This window comes from Acipenser ruthenus, chromosome 14 (assembly GCF_902713425.1).
Source record: "Acipenser ruthenus chromosome 14, fAciRut3.2 maternal haplotype, whole genome shotgun sequence".
Taxonomy (NCBI): domain Eukaryota; kingdom Metazoa; phylum Chordata; class Actinopteri; order Acipenseriformes; family Acipenseridae; genus Acipenser; species Acipenser ruthenus.
The window spans coordinates 37,595,285-37,607,647 of NC_081202.1; the positions used below are offsets into that span (position 1 = coordinate 37,595,285).

Consider the following 12,363-nt stretch of genomic DNA (forward strand, 5'->3'; position numbering starts at 1 on the left):
GTTTCCTCTGAATGACCATTGACCTGCCTTGAACCCATAGGTGAAATGACACAGGAAGTGAAACAGTAACAGATCGTCTGACATGCCAACAGCTTTATTTAATTTAGTAGGGTGCTGTACATACATACTATACTAAAACGTTTTAAAATGAAGATTTAAAAATTATTTCAAAACTGTACATTGCACTCCCCCTACGGAATTTGTCAGTTATCAGTAAAATAATTATTTTCTTCTTTGCATTAGGTAGTTGTAAAAGAAAAAAAATCTAAATCTAACTACTGTGCTAATCTTTTTAGCTCTTCTCTTAAATATGTGTTTTTAAACTACAGTGCTTACTGTCCTTTTAAATTGTGGGGTGGTTGCAGTAAAGACATTAGAAACGCTTCCTCTCCAGTGTAGAGAAACATGTGCTTCGTGCATAGAAATCACTACATCAAACTTTTCAAAATGAGTAGAAATCCAACATCTACTCAAATGTTACTGGAGGAGTCTTTAAAACTACTGAAATAATTCCATTCCATTAAATATTTCCTGTGGGCAGCAGCATAGTTGTGTTATTATTAATACAGTTACTAATTATTAAAAGAGTCATTTAAATTGTAAGGTAAAAATAAACTATCCCACAATCCCACACTTATACAAAACTGGAAATATGGAATGAGCTATTTCCCCATTTAAAATGGAGATGCCATTGTTTCCAGTGATGGAGAATGTGGGATTTTTTTTTAGAGAAATCTGCTTCAGAAGACATTGATCGCATGTATAAAAATATTAGTACAGTTGAATTTGTTTTATACTTTTGTAGGTGATCAGGACTGGTTCCAAAACTAAAACTTTCATATTTTATGTTATTTGGTTCTTAAAAGATGTTTGAACGTGGTCAAGTTTTTTGTTTGTTTTTATGTGGTACACCAGGGACAGTACTGTTTTCTTTGAAAAGGTTTCCTAAGCATGGATTTAACATACTATGTTAGTTATCTTCAGTGGCTCCCTTACAATTCTTTATAACAAATGTTGGCCATGGGAGACATTATCTATCCCCTCATTATATCACCTGAGGTGCCCGACAGAATTCAACCAAAATGACAAAATTCTGTCTTATGGCTTGTTTCACAGACCCTGATTAGCCATAATCTTGGACTACCTTACCTAAGATAACATTAGGTAGTCCAACATTGGTGCCAATTGTGGTCTGTGACAAAACTCATTATATGAGTGTGGCAAAGTGGTAAAGACGTGCAGGTGAGTGCAGTGCAGAATAATCACACAGACAACGTTGGTACAGGTGTTTATTTAATTTAATAAATGTCCAGAGCCTTAAGGCAAACCTGCAAATAATAATAGTGTTGGAAGTGATACAGCGGCGTGTATCACTTCTATTTGTAATCCACGGGTTTGACCCGTAACCCCAAAAGTCCCGTTCAGTCACCCACATAAAACACAAACACAAAGACAGTGCGTGATTCAAGTGCTAGTGGTGAAAACGAAAGACAGTTCTGGTAGTGCAAAGAGTGAAACGGTGAAGTCCGGGTTTGTCGCTGGCCTGCGCCTGCAGCTCCGGATCGTGCTCAGTATTCCTCATTGGCTAAATAACACACAAGACACACAAGGTTTTAGACACAGACACGAAAACACTCAGAGTTTCTTCACTCTACGGGCTCCTTCTCGGTTAGTTCGTTTAACCATATACAAAGGAACAGATCACTCAAGCCATGCCCCCTATTTATACCCTCGCCCATGACCCCGAGGTTAACGAGCGCATCCGCTCCTCCAGTCCTCGGATGCCACGCCGCTTACCGTCCGGGTCACTGAGCTCGGGTGCCGTGGCTCCGCCCCCTTCCGAAATGACCAACTTCCATCTACCCTACGGAATAAATTGTCGTGCCATTTCATTAAGGGTACTCTGTTCCTCGTGCACCGTGCCCTCACAGGTCGAGAGGGAGATCTAACACCAAGACTCATTCGCTGTCTGTCACAATGAGCCATCAAATATCTAGAAGCAGGTCAGTCACCACTAACCTGAGCTTGAATTAACAGCACACATTACAGTCGTACAGAACAGGAAATGTTAATGAGAACTGTTGGTCACTGAAGATGTGCCATTATTCTTGGGCCTTGTGATGGTAACAACTGACTAGCTGAGTATAATGAAAGTCCTGTTGTGACAGTAACAATTGACCAGCTGAGTATAATGAAAGTCCTGTTGTGACAGTAACAATTGACTAGCAGAGTATAATGAAAGTCCTGTTGTGACGGTAACAGTTGACTAGCTGAGTATAATGAAAGTCCTGTTGTGACGGTAACAGTTGACTAGCAGAGTATAATGAAAGTCCTGTTGTGAAGGTAACAATTGACTAGCTGAGTATAATGAAAGTCCTGTTGTGAAGGTAACAATTGACTAACAGAGTATAATGAAAGTCCTGTTGTGACAGTAACAATTGACTAGCAGAGTATAATGAAAGTCCTGTTGTGACGGTAACAATTGACTAGCTGAGTATAATGAAAGTCCTGTTGTGACAGTAACAATTGACTAGCTGAGTATAATGAAAGTCCTGTTGTGACAGTAACAATTGACTAGCAGAGTATAATGAAAGTCCTGTTGTGACGGTAACAGTTGACTAGCTGAGTATAATGAAAGTCCTGTTGTGACGGTAACAGTTGACTAGCAGAGTATAATGAAAGTCCTGTTGTGACAGTAACAATTGACTAGCTGAGTATAATGAAAGTCCTGTTGTGAAGGTAACAATTGACTAACAGAGTATAATGAAAGTCCTGCATGATGTGTAACAGGTTGTCTTGTACTGCATTTGTTAATTGTTACAACTAGTTAAAAGGAGAAGTAAAAATACCTTTGAGAAAATTAAAGGCATTATATTCTCCTTTCTGTTTTTTAAATAAACTCAATTAGGCTCCTTTCTTACATAAACCTTGCCCACCCAAAACATTCTTTATAGTCAGATAGCTGACATGGCTTGAAAAAAAAGTGCTGTCGTATCTCAATATTTTTGGGATAACTTTACTTCCAGATCATTGTTTTTTCATGACATTCACATGCTTGGGGTGGCAGTAAAGGGATCACAGCCCAGTACATTTAGGCCTACCTCCTGCAATGTGGCCTGGACCTCCAGAAAGGACAAACAGCGGTCACTAACAGCAGCTGTCTCCCCCGAGGTGGAGGGTTTTCATTCAAGTGGATACACATATACTTCTGTTTGTGTTGGCATACTGCTGCTGTTGATACATGGTTTCAAAAAAGCTTCAATAAAACCACTTGAACCGTCTTGATTTCTCAGCATGTGATTAAAGTAAAACATTATGGTTCCACTGTGTCCAATGTAGGAAAGGGCGTACTGATTTTCAGACAGAGTTGTTTTTTAATATTGTAAGTACCGTATTACGTTGAATTAACACAGCAGATTTTACATTGCTACAAACAGCTGCGGCGCTTATTCAAGGGCAGCGGTAATTCAAAGTAATATCGTAAGCTACCATGTTGTAATGGCTTTGGCCAGCATTAACAGGCAGGCACTTTCTTGAACAAGCTGCTGGACTGTGGGTAGATATCAGCACCAGTTGCTGTGCTGTAAGAGAGCTATAATGTTGAAGCATGGTTAGGGAGATGCTATGTGATTCTAGTAGCATCTTAAAATAAGTATTGATCATCGTATTATAGGCGATAATCGTGTTTCTGACAGACAGCTAAAGCTAAATAGATTTGTGGTTAAGTGCCCTGTAATAAAACTGGACATCAGAAAATTACTTTATTTCAGTCCTTCCACTATTATAGGAGAGAACAGCGTTATGGTTTTATTTTATAAAGCCAACGATCGAAAAGCAGTCCGAGAACAAAAGAAAACGAGTGTGAGAGAGGAAGAACTACTAACCAGGGAGAAAGTCATGATGATTTTTTCGGAAAATGTCTTTATCGTCCAAGCCTAGTGTTGTTGTGTTTGTATTGGGTATGACGAGTGTCATCTTTTCAGCTCCCTCAATAGCACTGGCTTAACCAAATGATCTTCAGTGGTAATGCAATAGCACTACAAATGCAATGCACAGGTTATGTGCTAAGGATAGCCCACAGAGAGCCACAGTGTTATTAACCAAGAATGGACCTCCATGGTAACATTGAATGTGTTGCTAATGCACAATACCGTGGGACCATCTCAGAATCAGTGTGCTACCGTATCAGGACTACTGTTGAATTCCTCTTCTGAATCCACAAATGCTGTGTTCTCATAATCGTTCTGCTGGGACTACCCTGAGGCAATACACTGGCACTGTAATAGTATCAAATTCTAAAGTAACAACATACACTTTTTAGACAAGAACATAAGAACATTCACAAACAGAAGAAGGCAATTCAGCCCACCAAGGCTCCTTTTAAATGCTGATTAATATCAAAACTTTGTCAAGTCATGTCTTAAATTAAGTACTTTCTTCCCAAAATATAGCATTTTTTTATTTCAAACTCCAGCATAAGCTATACCAAATTTGCAATCCACAATCCGCCTAGTTTTCAGATGGGTCCCAGTAAGTAAGCTTCACACTCACAATTCCCAACATTCAAACATCATCAATACCCTACATACTATTTTTTTAATTTAGTCATTTATCTCAATGTCTTGTTCAGACACCACAGTAATGACTACATTTCAACAAATTCTTCTCCGCCCAAAACTGCTGTTCAAACTGCAAAAGTTCTCTCCCCATGGCCAGACTTCATCTGTAGAAGGCTTCCACAGTCTCATCAACCAATTTGCACCCAAACAGTATCATTTTTTTCTATGAGGGCATGCAGTCAAGGTAACATTTATTTAATCTAAAATGTATTGCAGCAACAATATTTACCCAATTCTGCTAATTATTTGCTGCATTGCATTTTAATGAGAATACATCACTGGCACAAGCAACAACATCCTCAGGAGAACTTGTACAAAGTTTTAGCAAGAAGATATTTCTGTTTATTTGTACATTTCATATAAGGAGAACACAACATAAGGTTAGTTTTTTTTTTTTTTTTAAACAGTAACTTTTAAACTTCAGAATTATTTTTGTATAGTAAAATACGTGGAAGACTTGTGCAGCGAGTTGTACAAGATAATTGAAGACGGTGCAGCTTGCATGTCCCCTAGCCCACCACTGTTCTGCTCTGCATATGATTGCTCCTCAAAGGCTGATGTAATGCAACAACACAATCTCCCTTCAGTGCTTAGAAAACAAAAAGGGGGCAATGATCATGACAAGTTACTCTTTATATTCTGAGTCACCTTTAATTACTTAAAACTTTATCCTATAGCAAACCACCAACATGATAAACAGTACAAGATGAGTAATCAAATAAAACTATTTTTCTTTTCTTGTACAGGTAACACATGAAAAAAAACCAGACAAACTTTCTAATATATAAAATACAAAAAAAAAGATAATTTAAGGGCCATAAAGGTACATTCGCAAGTTTATGCCGTTCAAATTTAATTGATAGGTTTAAGAGTTCCATGTGGAGTGGGGTGCTATGTTCATGTCAATGAAAAGTTAGGTCTGAGATAGAAAGCGCAGCATGTATCACAACTCATTATTGTTTTACTGAGCTGGAGACAGTGTGCTGATGGATAGTAACATATAATAATTTTGATGTTCATACGGCAATCAAAAGGCTAAGCACAAAGAGAAAATATGTTAGAAAGTGAGGTTTTGTTATAAATATTCACTTTAACTTTTGTGCTGTATGTTATAAATGGGATGACATCTATATGCAGAATAAAATGCAGTGGAATGTTTACAAATCCTTAACAGTGATGGCTGATTTCTTATTTCTAATGTAACAGAGCTTCCAGATAGAATTTAGAACCTGGAACAGCTTACAGAACTCAGTGGCGTGTTGCTTTCAATAGGAGAGGGGGTTGTGTTCTAACAACTTAGTGTACCCCTGGAGAACAGTAACAAACTCGACTGTCAATAAGGCCATTGTTTTTGTTAAGGTGCATGGATGGCTGAACTATTAAAAACATTGTAAACAGACACTGCTGAATGAGATGTAAGTGTGCAATTGAATGTGACTGTGGGATACCACAGATAAGTTTGCTTGTGATGGTTAGTACTGATATCGGGTTCAGTTCATTACGGAAAATAACTCCTGTGCTAGGAGTGCAGGTGGTTACAAGTCCACCAAGGCAGCTGCCATGCATTCTCAGTCTCATCTCAAACAAGTTGAAATGACAATTTCTTACCTCAAACTAGCAGCAGTATTACTGTTGACTTTTTCTTGTGATGAGATGATTTCTTGTCATATTATGTATAAAAAGGTTGATATTGTTTATTGCATTTAATGCTACAAAAATGTTTTTTTTTTCAAATTTATATATTAAATGCAAGCCTGGAATCATCAACTCAGTGTTTTATAATTGTATTTTGTATTTATCATATACCGGACATGTTTATTTCAAGTTGTGTAAACTTTAACAGCTTTAGAAATGAACCCTTATGTCTTTGAGATGCCTGTACAATACACTGCAGTTTTGATCATTTCTCAGGGACTTCATTTTTGACACCCATATTGTCACAGGTGACTTTTTGTGAAGATCAAACCATTCTCAATTACTTTATTTAAAAAAAAAAAAAAAAAAACTGTTAAAAATAGTACGAATCCTCTTGTTCAGTTACATTTCTCATTCCACATGACTGAAAACAGAGGTGTTCAATGGTGTGGAGAACGTGCAGGGCCCCTCATCATGCAGTGAGCGTTTATACCACAAAAGGGGTATATAATATACTGGCTCCCATGTGCCCCATAATGCCACCCCACTACCACATGCATTCTCGATATAGTGTGGTGCAGAAATAGTACAATGGCTAACTATCAGTATAGTTATAATGGAGAAGCATTGCAAAGCGAACATTCACTTAAAAATCTCCTCAGAAAAGCACTCAGTCCTATTTTCCAGACATTCTTTTACTCGGTACTAACATTTTTAGATATAGGAAGATATATGATCAGTTAGGAGACTTTTCTCCGTTTTTCTCCGATCTTGTAATTAAACAGAAAAAACAGAATGTTTACAAAAATGTAATGTTAATTTGTGTTATATTTAGTGAGCAGTTGGCTACAAATTTTATACGGTAATAAACAGTGAGTCATTGAATCTCATCATTGCTAATCGCAAATGACACTTTGTTACTTGAAAAGGACACCCTACCGTTGTTTTAGAAGCCTTTTTACAAGCTGTCACACAAATTAATAGTTTCTGCACATTCCTAACATGATCAAATTAGATTGCAGAATACTATTTTAATCCGCAGTCATTCCTTCGAGATAGGGTTTCCATTCACAAAACAATGAATTATTTTTATCCCAATTTCTTTACAGTGGCAATAAAATTGAAATGCTGTAATTGAATTAACAGAGCAATAGTCCCCAGGCCTGATACTGTTTCCTGAGTGCCCCTCGTTGAATAGCTGAATGGCGTTCCATCTTGACAGGCTGCCTGTTTTCATTTAGTAGAAGATGTGGATTTAGCCTCCTGTCGCACTGCTTCTAGGCTTTAAATTGACCATGTGCAATGATAGTGTGTTGTCACCCCTGCCAACCCCTGTAATGGGAGTCATTGGATGTTGTCGGATGCTAAAAGATTGGTTCATACTTTTGTCATGACCTGAATTGATTATGTCTGGTAGGGTTATGAGTAGAGTGTAGGTTGTTAAGAACTCTGCAGCTCGTATTTTAACAAAAACTATGGCTGGACAGCACATTACCCCCATCTTAAAAACACTTAATTGGCTTCATGTGTGGTACAGAGTTGATTTGAAAGTTGTATTACTGACTCGCAAGGTCCTGCATGGTCTTGCTTCAACTTATTTTGCAGAGATGATCATTCTGTATGTCCTGTGTCGTGGCCTGCGGTCGCAAGATTTGGGATTATTTGTGGAGCACAGAGTTAGACTCTACTCTGGGAGCACATGCCTTCTCAAGCAAAGTGCCTAAGCTCTGGAACTCAACCCCAAAAGGTATCAGGGGCTCAGATTGTGTTCAGTCCTTCAAAACTAACTTGAAGACTTACAATAGTTTGGCCTTTGGAAATGACTAGGCCTGTATCTCAATTTTATTAGTGCTGTTTTATACTCAATACACCCAGTGTTCAGAGGTGTGTCTCACACAAAAAGTTTGTGTAAGTGTTGGTGTGAGAGTAAGTGCAGGTGTGAGTTTGTTGTTGTTGCAATTGTTAGCACTATGATGTACTAGCTTAACTGCTCAACTGCTGATAATAATGGAATAGAAAAGTTTTAGAGCTTTCCCTCATAATGTACTATGCAAATTGAATCCCCGACATGTATTGTCATATGTTTGTGGATTTACCAAAGCAAAATCATTTTTGAAAAATCATTGGACAGCATGTGAGAAGAATACTTATCACAAACACTGACCATCCCAGCGAACTTTGCCCTGATTCAACAGGCAAATCAATTCTTAACAATCATGTCAGCTAAATTATGCAGCATAACTGGCAAAGTTTCAGAAAGCTGTGTTCTGTTTTTAGTGGATTAAACAGAAACACAATGCTTCTGCATGGGTAAGACAAACATTACCAGTTAGTGAGAGAAGATATAACCGAGTTGGTAGTCCCTGAGTGTTTTTTGCACCTCATTCTCTGATTATTTTTACAATAGCTACTTGGAACCATCACATACCCTCTATAAAGAAGATGCATCTCAGTTTCAGTCATACTGCTCATAGTTTCTCAGCTGGCAGGTGATTCTGTATCAAAAATGCAATTCTGTAGAATGGTCTTCACTGCAGAGTCATCCCAGGCCTTAAAGGAATGAACTATGTAGATATGTTGATTGAAGTTTTTCAAATCTGGAACAGAGCTGACAAAGTTACCCCTCACAAATACTTTTAAGTGCAGCACAGACATTACAATGGAGACAGACACAGGACAAAGGTCATGAGACACTTCTTTACACAGAGAGTGGTGAGAGTAAAGAATGGGTTCCCAAGCAATGTTGTGTTGATGCTGAATCATTGGGATCCTTTAAGACCTGACTTTTGTCCATGCATACGAAGCTGACATTTGTAAAACCTGAAGGAACCGGAGGCAGTAATCGCTGTGCAATGGTCACTTTACACTCCAGAACAATATTAAATACCTGAATCAGTGCCATCCTGACTGCCCATGGTGCTAATACAGGAGTTGCCCAGCCCTGTATAGAGATGATATATTAAGATATCTTGCTGTTGAGGGTGTCTGAGGATTTTTTTTATTGCGTCTAAAGTATACGATTGATAAATGATAACATCCGCAGGCAACCAACCCAGAATACAAAGGTCTCCTTTTCTGCGAAGTTCAAACAGAAGACAGATGAAACACTCAAAAGTGCACCTGTTGTCTCGACTAACCTGAGTGAATATAGGCCTTTGTTCCAGATTTTGATAAATCATATATTTTGATTATCTTCAAAACTGCCATTTGAAATGTGTGTCAGACTTTGAGGTGCGAAGTAATGTAGACAGTACAGTTGCAGCAGATGTTGGGATTATAGAACAGTGAGTCATTGAAGATTACGGTTTTCTGTTTATTTTTGATGGTCAAACCCTGACAAGTGGAGAGCTGTGGTATATTGTCTTCTGTGTGTGACTGTCTGTCTGACAGTAAGAGCATGTGGGACCAAATCTCAAATTATTTGACACCTGTCTCTAATTTACTCACATTTCACAAAGCTGAACCCAAAAAACTGAGCAGTTCAATTTGAGAATTCTTAACATACTTAAGTTGTTTCTTTTTAACATATTGTGTGTGTTGCCTTTAAAAAACAGGACATAATTAGTTTGGGGACTATTTTAATGATCTAAACAGGCACTTTGTAAGTCTGTTTTAATTCATTTGGAGGTTTTGACCTGATCATGTGATTTATTGGTCCACTTATTGTCCCCTAAGCGGTGTGAAATCCTGGAAGATCAGATATAGTGACGGTCGTACATACTGTATGTATGTGTGTATGTATGTATGTATGTCACACTTAAAATGACATACACACTTAATATAATTGGAAGTCCACGTATTCCATTGTGATGACACTTCGCATTGACATTATTTAGCATAAGTAATTGAGAGTTCAAGTTTCTGTGAATATGAGGGTGTCTGTCCATACATTTGTCTGTCTGTAAGTCACAGCTTTCTGCATTACATGTTTTGCACTCAGAATGCAATGTACCTTTTCAACAGTAGGGGTCATAATGTCATTCTTACCTCAAGAAAGGCCTGGACATAAAATTTCAGCTACGATAAAGTGTATTCTGCAGTTGTGAAAAGAAACCAAAACCATCTGTTTACAGAAGATTTAAAATACAGTTATAATCAGCAGTTAGAAAATATCGTAAGTAACATTTAACTTTAAAAGTATAAAATGTAATTTAGAAAACATACACAAACGATATTGTTTTCTTTTCTGTGGTCACAATCGATTCGTATTGACATTAAATGAATGGGAAGTACACAGTAAACAGGTTTACATGTTAAACTGTGCCACCGGGGGGTGGAAGTTATGAATTGTCTCTGTTGTAAAATGCAGACATTGTTTTCTCTCGGTTTCTTAATAATAATAATAATAATAATAATAATAATAATAATAATAATAATAATAATAATAGTATTATTCTCGTTTCTGACCAATTTTTGTCACCGCATCTCTTCCTACAGCTTTCAGCTGATCAACTCAATACTTTATGTACTATATCTGAAGTTATTTGCTATTACTTTTGGTGCCAATCAGACTTATGGATTTGGGGGTCACAGGTTGCGACCCGTAAAAACTCTAATGGTTATAACTCGGGAACCATGTTACGTAGAACTGTTCTGTTAGTGCATGCTGGTAGCTGTCAACTGACTATATGTAATGAATAAGTGAAATATTGTGTATACCTGAAAACCTTTATTTTGAACTTTGACCCTTTTTGGGGTCATGAAATGTTTGACAGCTTATATCTCCTTACAGACTGCAGATAGACCCATATTTACTATTGAACATGTATAGGAAACCAACTAAGACCTTTCCAAAAATGTTTTGGACTTTGACCTTTGACCTCTGGTTCATGGTCAAACTGGACAATTCACGGTTTTGACATTATATATCTCCTTACACACTGCAGATAGTCATGTTTACTATAGAACCTGGATAAGAAACCACGTATGCCGTATCCAGAAATGACCTTGACCTTGACATTTGACCTCTCGCATTTTACAACGCAGGCAGTTTCTCCAGAAACTTCCATTCTAGTTACAACTGAAGTTAAAAAAAAATTGACACACATGTGTCTAATGCTAAACACACAGCAATACTGTATGGTCAAGATATATGGGCTTTTGAAGATTGTTAACATGTGAAATGAGATTTTAATCTCAGTGGTCTATCCTGGTGAAATAAAAATAAAAAATTATAGATAATGTTGTAATCATTTCAAGCTGTGACAATTAAAGTAACAGTGCTAGCTTTTTACAGCCTTGAGCGCTTTAAAGTTTGGTTTTTCACTCCTGCCATAATAAAATCTATAGCTCTTCGCAGAATATTTTTTTAATGAAAGGTTAGCTCAAAATCAATGATTGATTGCCTGACAAAAAAATGTTTTCCTACTGTATCTCCAAAAGGAAACACCAACTGTCTGCCCAAAGTGGAAAAAATGAAATAATATTTACATTTCGAAAGTACATGCATTGAATTTTCCATTTAAAGCTATACAGAGGAGGCACCGACCTGCTTGCCTGTGCTGTTCAATTTTCTTTCAAGAAGATTAATAGTGGTGGCTTATGGAAGATATCCTACAGAGAAGGTGCCCAGTCTAGTGGGGTTAAATGAATATGTAAAACACACTGGCAGTTACATAAAGGGAGAGCTCCCTTATGACTCAACTCAAATGATCTGGTCTAAGTCACACATTTGTTATTATTCGTACTATTTAGAAGACAGAAACACTTTGAGTGAAATGGAAAAGTGAAATAAGAGTTACATATTAAATCTCTTTAGTTCCCAGCAAGAACTAAAACTTCTATGCAAATGATGAAATAGGACCCTAATAAACACCTTCTAGAACACACATGCTGAGACAGTGTTTTACAAGCAAAAAAATAAACCTGTTAAACCTGACTATCTGTGGTTTCAAAAATGAAGCTGACATTTCATTTATGGCTGCTCTGTGGAGTTGACTAGACAGTACTCGTATAATCGCGGGATTATAACTGTGAACGTGTGGTTGGTAGTGCACAGGTGTAGAGGTGAGGCAGTGATTATAAACAACAGTCCAACGACAGTTCAATGGTCAAAACAAAGCTTTATTGTTGCTTTTAATTAATACGACTGACTATACACAACGATGTG

At 37.4% G+C, this 12,363-nt stretch overlaps 1 protein-coding gene across 4 annotated transcripts in view; it reads left to right on the plus strand.

Annotated features, from left to right (window-relative positions):
• The window catches only part of LOC117419455 (coiled-coil domain-containing protein 91-like), a 242,464-nt gene that overhangs the window by 176,958 nt on the left and 53,143 nt on the right, over positions 1-12,363 (plus strand). The window lies entirely within an intron of this gene.